This window comes from Trichechus manatus, unplaced genomic scaffold, assembly GCF_000243295.1.
Source record: "Trichechus manatus latirostris isolate Lorelei unplaced genomic scaffold, TriManLat1.0 scaffold00184, whole genome shotgun sequence".
Lineage (NCBI taxonomy): Eukaryota > Metazoa > Chordata > Mammalia > Sirenia > Trichechidae > Trichechus > Trichechus manatus.
Window position 1 is genome coordinate 1,119,709 of NW_004444120.1, and position 13,527 is coordinate 1,133,235.

The following is a 13,527-nucleotide window of genomic DNA, read 5'->3' on the forward strand; positions in this document are numbered from 1 at the left end:
CTGCTTATGTACAACCAAATACCTCATGGGATTCAGTTCCTCGGTCTGGAGGTTTTGGGTCATAATTTCATGATATATCCCAGTTAATTGGCCTAATAACGTATTAAGTGCTTCTGTTCTACCTCCTATTTCATTGCATAGTGCCTGGGGTTTTAAAAAAGCTTTCAAGCCGCCGTCCAAGATACAACAATTGGTTTCTATTCACCTGGAGCAACAGAGGAAGAAGGAGAGTCAAGAATAGAAGAAGGAAATAGAATGTGAGCTAATTGCCTCCATGAACAGCTGCTCTCTTTGCCATGAAACCAGAAGAACTGGATGGTGCTCAGCTACCATTACTGAATGTTTTGATCTAAGATTTTATAGAAGGATCCTGATCAAAAGGGGGAAAATGCATAATGAAATTTCAAATTCTCATGGAATCCAGAATTGCTGGAGCCATGGAAGCTAGATGAACCCCTGATGCTCTTGCCCTGAGATAATCTTTAGATCTTAAACCTTACACCAAAAATATCCCCTGAAGTCTTCTCAAAACCAAACAGTAGTTTAGCTTAACTAGTAAGGAATGTCTGCCTTGAATATTGAGCTGTTTTAAGATCTATCTATATGGGATAAAACTGGCAATAGTGACTCGAAAGATTAGATAGGAACCTTAGGAGGCAGTGAGTTTATGTTAATGCGGGCAGAACAACTCCGAAAAGGAGGGTGGGAAAGGTTGCATAACTTGAAGAATGTAATCAATGTTACTGAATCGCACATGTAGAAATTGTTGAATTGATGTTATGTTCTGCTGTGTATATTCTCAATAACAACAACAAAATAAAATAAAATATTAAAAAAAGAGAAATTTAAAAAATGTTTTTCACTTCATTTAAAAATAACAATAAGAAACTCATTACATGTAAACGTAACATATTGTTTATGAAAAATGACTGTTTAAAAATAGAATACTTAGTAAGAAGGGTGGCAGTGTTTTACATGTTTATAAATCTCTTTAATAGCTGGCTTATTAGATGAAAGTTAGATTCTCACCCCAAGAGTATAGCCCCCGGACACCCTTTTAACTCAGTACTGAAGTCACCGCTGAGGTTCACCCTTCAGCCAAAGATCAGACAGGTCAACTGGGCCAACAACAACACACGTGAGGAACATGCTTCATAGTTCAGTTACGTATATGAGACGAATGGGCACACCAGCCCAAAAGCAAAGACAAGAAGGCAGGAAAGGACAGGAAAACCGGATCAATGGAAACAGGGAGCCTGGAGAGGAGAAAGGGAGATGTTGATACATCTCGGGGCTGGCAACCAATGTCACAAAACAATTTGTGTATGAACTGTTTAATGAGAAACTAATTTGCTTTATAAACTTTCACCTAAATCACAATTTAAATATATATATACATAGAGAGAGAGAAAGCTAGTTTCTCATATTTGTTTCTCTATTCCATTGTGGCAATGTATGGCTTTGGCTCAATTACATGACATTTCTGCCTCACATAGGTATATAGTCAGAAAAGAGAGGATTTTTTTAATATGCCACATCAAAACTTGACAAGTTGAAGTTTCTTAAAGGTTAGTTGCAATGTGAAATCTGAAACCATTATCAATGAACTGTTTATACTGTCTTCCATTAAAATCCATTGGTCTTTTTCACATTAAAAAAAAAAATTTGTTGTAAACAACTAAGTGCCAATCAACGGATGAATGGATAAGCAAAATATGGTACATACCGTATTTTTATGCAAATAACGCACACCTTCTATGTGTGTTTGCCAACTGCTCCCTTCTTCTGCAAGGTATTTTCATAAGTGCACTATGGTAATTTTTTTACAGCAACATGTAAAAAAAAAACTGGTATTGCGGTGCTTACAGAAATACCATACGGGGGAGGGTGCGGCTGGCAGACATAGAGGGCTAACATTATTTGCATAAAACACCGTTTATGCGATGAAATACTATGCAACCACGAAGAACAATGATGAATCTACAAAACATATTATAACACAGATGAACCTAGAGGACATAATACTAAATGAAATTAGTCCATCACATAAGGACAAATATTGTATGATATCTCTTTTATAAGAAGATAAGAATAGGTATATATAAAGAGACCAGTGTTTATTGGTGGTTACAGGAAGCGGTGGGGAGAAGGGAAATCACACTCTAAATCATAGATACTTGTTATTTTTGGTGATGGAAAAAGTGGCACCGAATGTGGGTGTAGTGAGCAAAGCCTGACCAAAGTAAATGATGTTGCTGAGAAGCACTCAAGAGAAAAGGATGTTTGTACTAAAGAATTTGACGCATATAATTTCGCAACAACTCCAACAAAAACCAAAAGAAGAGTGTGTGGTCACATATGCATGTGTACTGGCATAGATTATACGATAGGTACACGTGTGTACATATGTGTACACAGGTAGAAGTATCTATATGTACGTGTTAAGTACGGATATGTGTGTACAGATGTATATATTCATAGAAGACACAACTACAGATACTTCTCAGACACAACCAAACACCTTATGAGATTGGTTTTCTAGGTTTGAAGGCTTAGCACCTTAGATTCATGGAACAACTCAGTCAACTGGCATAATGTAGTTTACAAAATTCATGTTCTGCATCCTAGTGAAGTGGGTAGACTCTGTGGTCTTAAAAGCTTGCAAGCGGCCATCTAAGATACAACTATTGGTCTCTATTCATCAAGAGCAAAAGAGTAAGGAGGAAACCAAAGTCTCAGAGAAGAAACAAGTCTACAAGACTAATTAAAAAAAACAAAAACAAAAAAACCTGTTGCCATCAAGTCAATTCCGACTCACAGTGACCCTATAGGAAGACAGAGTAGAACTGCCCCATAGGCTTTCTAAGGGGTGCCTGGTGGATTCGAACTGCCGACCTTTTGGTTAGCAGCCATAGCTCTTAACTACTATGTCACCAGGGTTTCCTAGCCTATACAAATCGCAGTCTCATCTACCTTGAGACAGAAGAACTAGATGGTGCCCAGCTACCGCTACCAACTGCTCTAACTGGGATTACAATAGATGGTCCCAGACAGAATGGGAGAAAAATGTAGAAAAAATCCTCAAATTCTTTAAAAAAAAGTCCAGACTAACTGGACCAGTTGAAGCCAGAAGACTCCCTGAGACTATTGTCCTGAGATATTCTTTAAACCTTGAACTAAAACTATCCCGAGTGGCACAAAAAATAAAGGATATTACCCATAAGTACAGTGCTCTACTAACAAAAAATCTATATGAGACCAAAAGGTTAACATTTACTCTAAAGATGAGAAGATAAGGGAGCAGGGAAACTAGAGTGCTGGAAAGGGAACAACCAGAACACAAAGAGAATGTTGACACTTTGTGAAAAATGTAACTAATGTCACTGAACCATTTGTACGGAAATTGTCAAATGGGAACCTAACGTATTGTGTAAACTTTCACCAAAAACACAATACAATATTATTTTTAAAAACTTTATTGTGGTGAAATGTATATAACAATACATTTGCCATTTCGACAATTTTTACATGTACAATTCAGTGACATAAACTACGTTCGCCATCTTGTACAACCATCACCACTATCCATTTTCAATTTTTTTCACGACCCTTAATAAAAACTCAGTACCCCTTAAGCAATACCTCCCCTACACCCCTCCCATCTGCCCCTGGTGATCACTGATAAACTTTGGTCTCTATGCAATATGCCTATTCCAGATATTGCATATAAGAGGGATCATGCAATATTTGTCTTTTTGTGTCTGACTTACTTCATTTAGCATGATGTTTAAAAGTTTATCTATGTATCAGAACTTCATGTCTCTTTATCGCTGAATAATATTTCATTGCATGTATATACCACGTTTTATTTATCCATTCATCTGTTGATGGACACTTAGCTTATTCCCATCTGTTGGCTACTGTGAATAACACTGCAATAAACATCGGTGTATAAGTATCGATTTGAGTCCCTGCTTTCAATTCTTTGGGACATATAGGAGTGGAATAGCTGAGCCAACTCATCATTCTATGTGTAACTTTTTCAAGAACCACTATAACTTTTTTTACATTTAGAATGTATCATTTAACTATGCGTGATTTCATAACATCATGCATTAATCATTTAGAAACTATTGGTTCACTGAGTTATGCAGATCTTCCCAAGGGATACACATTTCTGTGTATCACCACTAATTTCAGCAGAAAACTCTTTACTGAGAAGCAGTCAAGCTCACAATGGCAGATACTACTTTCCAAAATTCTAAGTCTGAATAATCACAGTTTGGTCAGCAAAATCATAGTTTAATAAGTAATAATTATATTCCATAAAAAAAGTGGCGAGGTCAGTTCACAACACAAATAATCTCACAAGTGACAACATTATCTTATTTCGGTAAACAACAGAACTGCTTTTTTGCGTATTTTTCATTTCATCCCTTGGAATATTAAAAAGACATTCTCACTCAAGAGCTGAGATTTAGTAAACTTCATAATTTTTACTGCTTCACCAAGGACATGCTTAAATGAAATTGTCTTTTTGTAAGCACGGAGCAGTGAGGAATACAATGACTACCTTCTTCATTTGTGGTAAGGCGCTGGTAGTTTAACTGCCATTGCTTTTACATCGTCAGTTGAAATGTCAACACGGAGAAAAAAGCAAATAGCATCTTAATATTATTATGAAAATAGTTTTGACCTCATAGACGACCAGAAAGGATCTCGAGGAATCCCAGGGTCCACAGACCACGCTTTTAGGACTGCTGATGTAAAGGTTTTTGACTGCCAGATTGCTTTCCAGAAAATTTACACTGCAATCAGCAGTGTGTGAGAGAACCTATCTCACACACGTTTGTCAGTATGAAGCATTATTTCTTAATTTGTTTGGTAAGTTAAAAGTAAATGTTATTTTAATATGTATTTCTTTGATTACAAATGATCTTCACCACTTTGAAATCTTCTCTTAAATGTCATTTTCTCAATGAGGCTTTCCCTCACTCTCTACTTTAAATTGAAGCCCCAAACCTTTCCTAACCCCTTTCCATACTTAATATTTCTCTATAGCACTTGTGACCATCTAAAATATCTATTTTTTTACTTATTCCATTTATTTATTTAAAATATCTATTTTTGACTTATTCCATTTATCTGTTCCCCCCCCCCCCATAATATAAGCTCCGTGAGAGCAGGGATTTTTGTTCACTGCTGAATGCCTGTCTAGTGTAGAGAACGGTGCCTCAACCCGTTGCCATCCAATCGGTTCCGACTCATAGAGACCCTATAGGACAGAGTAGAACTGCCCCATAGGGTTTCCAAGGAGCGGCTGGTGGATTCGAACTGCTAACCTCTTGGTTAGCAGCTGAGCTCTTAACCACTACACCACCAGGGCTCCAGAACATGAATAATAGGTGCTCGATAAACATTTGTTGTGTAGTTAAGAATTTGGCTGCTAACCAAAAGGCCAGCAGTTCAAATCCACCAGCCATTCCTTGGAAACCCTATGGAGCAGTTCTAGTCTGTCCTATAGGGTCGATATAGGATCACTATGAGTCAGGATCGACCTGATGGCAGTGAGTTTGGTTTTTGTTTTTTTTGGTATGAATCAAAGAATATTGAACTTAATTATTTGTTTATTAGCTAATTCATCTTGTGTGAATTAGAAGTGTCTCTCACATCATTTGCCCATCTTTCTGTTGGTGTTTTAATGTTTTTCTACTTGATTCATATGTGCTCTTTCTATACTACGTGTTTTGAAATATTGTAATTCAGGATTTTTGTGATCTTTCTAGTTTAGTTGGAGGGCGCCCTTAATAAGCAAATGTGCGTCGTGGATCTTTGAATGGGGACAATATAACAATGCAGTTGAAACAATATGGTCTCCTGTGTGAGATCTTGTTTTTTTCCCCAGATTTCCAGTTATTAGCTGTGTGGCCTTAGACAAATTATTCAATCTCTCTAAGTCTGATTTTTCTTTTATAAAATAGAAGTACTATAATACCTGCCTTTCAGGGCTGCTACAACATTTGAAAATATCCATGTAAAGCCCCTAGCATGGTTCCTGAAGTGTAGTAGGTGTTCAATAAATTATAATATGGTTCAGAGACTTTTGGTTGAAATCTTGAGCCTGGTTCAGATTGACAGATGCTAACCAGGGGTGAGCCTTGCAAAGGACTAAAGGGAAGGTGTATTTTTAGGAAACAAAGGTTGTGTTTTCTCTGGCAGAACGTAAACTAAAATTTAAAGGATTCATGCATGGCCTCTGTGCAGGGATGACCCAAATTTGGGATATGTTCCATATTTTTAAAAATATGGATGGGAAAGATAACAGTTACTTCTGGGGAGTTAGACAGGAACACGGGAGATGGGATGGAGAATTCAACTCTATCTTAAGGTTGTGTTATATTTTTTAAGAATCTGAAGCAAGTTCGATACTGTGAAACAGGACATAACTACTCCCCACTGGTAAGCAGTCTGTAAACTAAGGCTTCATTGTTCACCACTTGGAAGGATTTGAGTTCAAGATTTGAATAGGCATGGTTCCCTTCTCATTCGTGGAGTGTTACTGAAGTGTTTGAGCAGGGGGTGACATAGACAGATACCTCTGATGGTTGTAAGGTAGACTTGAGGGCTGCAAAATGGGAGGAGGAAGAACCATTGAAGAGACTCTTCCAAAAGTCCAGGTGAAAAATGGTGAATATGTGAACTAAGGCAGTAAGAGTAGGAAGGCTAGTTGGGAAAGGATTTAAGGAATACCAAAGTTGTCATATTTCTTACAAAATAAAAGGATGTAGTTCAGCAGGATGAAGTGATGGACATGGGGAGTAACCTCTCCTTTGAGCTCCAGATTCCTACCCAGTGTCCTGCTTGACCTCTCCACTTAGATGTCAAATGGTCATCTACTCTTAACATTTCCTCTTCCCAAATCTGTTCCCCACCCCCAGCTTCCTCATTTCAGTAAATAGTACCACCATTGACCCAGTTGTTCAAGCTAAAAACCTAACACCATCTCCAATTCTTCTCTTTCTCTCACCAGCCACCCTCCTACATCAAATCTATCGGCAAAGCCTGTGGCTCTACCTTTAAAATAACTCTAGTCTGCCCACTTCTCTCCATTTCCATTGCATCCACCCTTGTCCAAACCATCTCTTCTGCGGGCGTCTCCTAACTGTTCTATTTCCTCCCTTGTTGTTGTTGTTAGCTGTCGTTGTGTCAGCCCCTGACTCATGACAACCTCATACACAATGGGATTGGACCACCGTGATCCATAGGGTTTTCACTGGCTGGTTTTTCAGAAGTAGATCACCAGGCCTTTCTTCCTAGTCTGTCTTAGTCTGGAAGCTCCGCTGAAACTTGTTCAGCATCAAAGCAACACACAAGCCTCCACTGACAGATGGGCTGTGGCTGCAGATGAGGCACACTGGCCAGGAATCAAACCCAGGTTTCCCACAGGGAAGGTGAGAATTCTACCAGTAAACTACCGCTGCCCCTGAATATAAGCTACTTGAGACTAAAGTCTTTCTTGTTTTGTTTACTGCTGAATCCTCAAGGCCCAGAACTGTGCCTAGCACCTAGGAATTGCTTATGTAATACTTGTCGAATAAATGAATGAATTAATGAGAGGTAGACGTCAAGGATGGAAGTTTCCTGTAGGGGCCAAAAGACATTCGCAGTTTTCTGATGGTCTCATTCCCTGAAATGGAAAATGGAAGAGCAGAGGCGTGGGAAGGGGTCTGCCTTCATGGGGGTGGAGGTGGAAAACGTGGTGGGTCTGAGAGACAGTCAGGTGGTCTCCCTGTAGGACATGAGGAAACCTTTCAAGACTCCAGTCCATTAGGTGGAACTTCACAGGCTTATGCCCATTCTTCCGTATCACTCAGAAATGCCTCCTAAAATATCTGCTTTGTAGTGTTTAAAGTCCTCTTTATAAACATTAAGTCACTTATCCTCAAAACCAAACAATGAGGTAGGCTAGACAGTATTCTCAGCCTATCCCTGAGGACTCTGAGGCTCTGGGAGGTTATGTGACTGTCTCAGACCCCCTGCCCCTGGGGGCACATAACAGAGTCATGTCCAGATCCCAGCTGTCCTGATTGCTAGTCCAGCAGTGTGCCTATTGATTCAGGAGAGTCTATTGGTCTGTCTTCTACATTTCGTGCTTCTAAAAGTGGTTAAAGGGTGTAAAAAGTATGAGTTACTCCCCAGGCTACAAGGCAGCTGCCTGGTTGTCTCCTGGAGTAGCCTGCCCCCTCCCACCTTTTATTTTCCACCGAGACACTGAATATATAAACACACAAGACCATGTATGACAATAGAACTCTGACCCACAGCCATTGCAGCAAACAGACTGGGAAGCCAAGCCACAACCTCTGTAGCAATCGGCCTAAAATGTTAGGACTTGGTCGAGAACTGCCAACTTCCCTACTTTGTTCCCCTTTCCCTGCTTGCAACTCAGGACCAGAAACAGCCAAGTATGTTTTCCAAACCGATCACAGAGGATGCCCCACTTCTACTTAGCCCTGGTCTCCCTTCCCCATGCCAACAACTTCCAATCAGAGCATACCTGAAGCCTTCCCTTTTCCCCTTATAAAGCTTTCCCATTCTCCTGTCTGCTTTGAGTCTCTACCGAATGCAAGTGATGGTGGCTGACTCCTTTGCTATATAGCAAGCTCTGAATCAATACTGTCCTTTTTTTTTTCCATTCCACTGAATGGATAATAAAACACCAAGATATTATAAAGCCCAATTATGAAAAGAGCATCAGTTACTAAACATTTGTAAAATGCTTTACAATCATTTTAGTACGTTGTGTAAACACCTTGTAAAGTACTGAGATTCCCATTTTACAGCTGAGAAAATTGAGAAGAAACCATGAGATTAAGTGAGTTGCACAGAGCTAGGACTAGAACATAAACCCCCTGGGTTGGAGGTCTGTTGTTTATCCACTGAGCTCTGGCTGCACTTTGGAATCACTACCATTTTAAAGCATTTTACTCTGGGTTGAGTGAATATTAAGAAGAAGATCACATTTCAGCCTGGCAGGCGCGAAAGTATTGTTTTTAGTTTGTTTTTGTAAGTTTTAGTAGGCGACATATGGATTCCATTAGCTTTATTATGTAGCACAATTTTGAAGATAGTTTCTTTTCCAAAAAAATGTTCACCGTAATTTAACATTTTAAAGTTCAGTACACACCATCGATCTTTGGTACTTGTTTTTCTCAAAGTTGTACCTTTTTCCTCTCCATTGCAGGGAGGAGGGTAGGGGGCCATCCATCCTGTAAGGGGTAGGTGTGTTCTGTTAGTGCAGCTGGGGACGGTTTCCAACGCTATGCAAACAGCAAGGGGAAGGCAGGTGTAACAGCGCTGGGCAAAGTCCCTCTACTGCAGGGCTCCTTTTATTATGTATAAGCCTGCCTAAAAGACCTCCAAACGCGTGTGAGCAGGTATGGGTTGTGAGAGCTGGAAATGAGTGTTTCCTTTTTTCCTTTGCTGGTGCGACTGAAGCCGGCTTTTTAGGGACTGTGAGAACCTGTGAAGTTCTGAGGAGGTGGGCAGCTCAAACAGAGCCTTCCCCTTCCACCTTTCTCCCACTTCACATGGCAGCCAAGCTCTGCAGGCAGAGGGTGATCCGGGAGGGGACTACGTGTCTCAGGAGCTAAGGGGTTGAGGATGGTGCCGAGCGGAGAAGAGCAAGTCAGATGAGAGGCAGCACAGGCCCGACCTATAAAAGATCCCACCACTTCTAACTTCCATAATTCTTACCTGGCTACATTGTGGGCTTTCTGCCATCCCATGAAAAGGAGGCTAGCAGGAGCTGTTACAGCAGAAAAAGCAAGGTCAGAGAGGCAGAGGACAAGGTGGGGCAAGTCCTTCAGCTCTTTGACCTGTATTTGTCTCCTCCTTTACAACACATAATTAGGACTCAATGAGAAAAAAATACTATACACCTGTTGCCATTGAGTCTATTCCAACTCATAGCGACCCTAAAGGACAGAGAAGAGAACTGCCCCATGGGGTTTCCAAGGCTGTAATCTTTATGGAAGCAGACTGCCACATCTTTCTCCCTCAGAGCAGCTAGTGGTTTCGAACCACTGACATTTCGGTTAACAGCCGAGCGCTTAACCACTGCACTACCAGGGCTCCTTGAAAAAAATAGGCAAACAATGCCTGACTCTAACGCATAAAAAGAAATGTAAGATGAAGTGCTAATCACCACGCACTTCCAATGTTACTGCAAAGACATATTCATATAAAAAGGTGGTTACAAATACAAAGTTGCAGAGGTCATTCTGCTAGCCTTTGATAAAGATGATATTTGCATATAATCAATCACAGGAACGCAATTTTGTCTTTAACAAGTCCCGTGCCCTTGCTTTCTATTATTTAAATGTAAATGAATGTTTCTCATAGAGATCAGATGGAAAGCAAATGTTTACTAAAAACATTATAAATTGCATAGTATATAATGAGATTGAAACTCACAATTGGACCCTGCTCCCTCCCCCAATGTCTGGTTGTTTGTGTTACTAAAACCCATTGCTGTCGAGTCGATTCTGACTCACAGCAATGTTCCTAGAACATTGTTTTCAGAGACACACCCCTGCTCCTGGTAGTACAGTGGGGCGGGAAGGATACTCAGCAGGAAGGCTGGAGGCCTCAGTTCTTTCTAGTTTTGCTCTTTTGCTAACCGATATGATAATTTGGGGACAGATAACTTAGATTCTGAGCCTCAGGATGACTATAAAAGTACGCTAAAAGTCACCTTAATGAAAAATTAACCAAAAATCCAAGAGCACAAACAAAACCACATTCTGTTAGTTCACCCAGCCTATAGGCCAAGTAAACTGTCTACCTCAACTGGAAGGAGAGAAGTAAGCGAAGTTGCATCCACTGATTCCTCAGCATGTGGTCCTAGCTAAAATCCAGTGTACGCTTCATCACTGTGTACCTGGATTGTATCCCATTCTCCTAAAATATGCAAACAAATGGCATCTTGCTCGATCTTCTCTTCATGATAACAGAAGCTGTGGCAGGTACAGTGTTAGTGATGTGCTAGTGATTCCTCCCTCATCATGGCAGGAAGGCTGCGGTGGCTCCCAGTATCAAGTCCTTACACGACCAGCATTCCAAGCAGGAAACAAGGGGACGGGGGCAAAAAGGGCTCTCCTCCTCATGCAACCCTCTCTTATCAAGGAGGAGCTTCCTGGAAGCCCCCAGTAGGTTTCCTTTCAGCCAGAACTGGCTCACAGGCCCATCTCCAACTGTAAGACGGGCTGGGAAAGAGAGAATCTGGCACTTCCAACCTATAACAAATGAAGCAAAAGTGAGAGGTGGGGGACAGCTTTCCGGTGGACATCTGACGGTGCCCACCACAATCTGGGAGCCAAAGAGTTTCAAATTTGGCCTCACTCAGGCCAAGAATAATAGACAAACAAGAACATGGCGGCATTTCCTACTTTAGAATGAATAACCCATAGGCTTAATTCTTCAGGAGTCATCAGCTGCTTTAAGAGTAGCTTTTTAATAAGCCCTGGTGGTGCAGGGGTTAAGAGCTACGGCCGCAAACCAAAAAATTGGCAGTTCAAATCCACCAGCCCCTCACTGGGAACCCTATGGGGCAGTTCTACTCTGCCTTACAGGTTTGCTATGAGTTGGAATCAACTCGACCGGCAACGGGTTTGGTATTTAAAAAGCCAGGTGAGTACCTTGTCAGTAAAACACGGAAAGAGGGTATTTTTGAGCAAGGAGACATTCCTAGTCTTCCTACCTGTTCTAGGCTGCCACCTTCCCTTCTCACAAACCAAAGGAGGGCCTCGTAATTCAGTGCACCTTGTCTAAGACGTTGGCAAAGCCAGTCACCGTTAATCTAAAAGACAGCCACGGCAGGTGTCTTCCCCCTTGATTGCCCTTGAAGCAGTCTTACCCACTGTGACGGGGGTGACAAGCACAGAGAGCTGTGTGAGAAGAGCTGCTCTTAGAAAAAAAACCAAACCCATTGCTGTTGAGTCAATTCCAACTCATAGGGACCCTATAGGACAGAGAACTGCCCCATAGAGTTTCCAAGGAGCACCTGGTGGACTTGAACTGCCGACCTTTTGGTTAGCAGCTGTAGCACTTAATCACTACACCACCATTCAGCTGCTCTCCCACCATCTGCATCCCCACAGCCCACAGCATCTCCCATCTGAGCTACTGCTTGCTACAGCCTCTGATCTGGTCTCCCCATTGCTTCTCCATTGAAAGAAAGCCCATAGCAAGGTGGGCCGAGAGCCAGCCACAAGAGAACCACGACAGCTTTTATAAACATCCCCCCAAAAGCCTTATTTCCACTCTCCAAATCTATTAAAGAGAGGAGAAATTTATAAACGCCAAGACACTTGGTTACTAACCTGATTCTGGCCTACACGTGAATATTCAATAAATACGTGCTAAATTAAATTGATTCCGAGGTTTTATTTATCCAAACCTACCTAAAGCTTATATAAAACCCTTGGAGATTTGTGTCAAGCTGTTAAGTTGGAAATATATGAAAAGTAGTGTTTCTAATAGACCCGCTTTCCTCTTAACGTGTTTTATGAGCTTAGTGTGAACCAGTGGGAAGGGGGAGTGGCAAGGCGGGAGGGGGTGAGAGGTGAGAAGAGAAGACTATTTCTGTTATTTCCTACATTTGTTTTCATTCTATCTTATTAACCAGCTACTGCCCTCTAGTGCTCACTGTATGAACTTCTCATCTGAATTCCATTTTTCTATTTAAAACCCTGGGACCAAACTTGTTGCTTTGCAGATGAGCAAACTCAAGTCCAGAGAGGTAAGCTATCACACTGATTCCAGGCAGCCTTGTCGAGCAAGCTCTACTAAAAGCATTTCTTGGAAACTTACATTAACTAATAAAAATTACAGCATATTAATCATCTAATAAAAATGTTGTCTTATATATTATTAAGGATCCTTGGTGGTGCAGTGGTTAAAGCACTCAGCTGCTAACCAAAAGGTCAGAGGTTCGAACTCACCAGCCGCTCCTTGGGAGAAAGGGGTGGCAGTCTGCTTCTGTAGAGATTTACAGCCTTGGAAACTCTATGTCCTACAGGGTCGCTATGAGTCAGAATTGACTCAATGGCAGGGGGTTTGGTTTGGATTTTGGTGGCGCAGTGGTTTAGCGATCAGCTGCTAACTAACTGAAAGGTCGACGGTTCAAAATCACCATTCCATGGGCGAAAGATGTGGCAGTCTGCTTCCATAAAGATTTATAGACTTGGAAACCCTATGGGGCAGTTCTACTCTGTCCTATAGGGTTGCTGTGAACCGGAATTCAACTAGACAGCAATAGGTTTTTCGTTTCAGCTGTATTACTGCGAACGTCGTTCCAAATAAAGCTCAATTTGACTGCTTGTCAAGTTTAGCTTAGGATTTATAGACACTGTTTTTACATTTTAAACTCAGTGAATATTTAGAAAATGTCTATATTACTTTTTTTAATCCCTAATTAAAAAAATTATTGTTGCAAAATATGCACCAAAAAGTTTTCCATTTTAA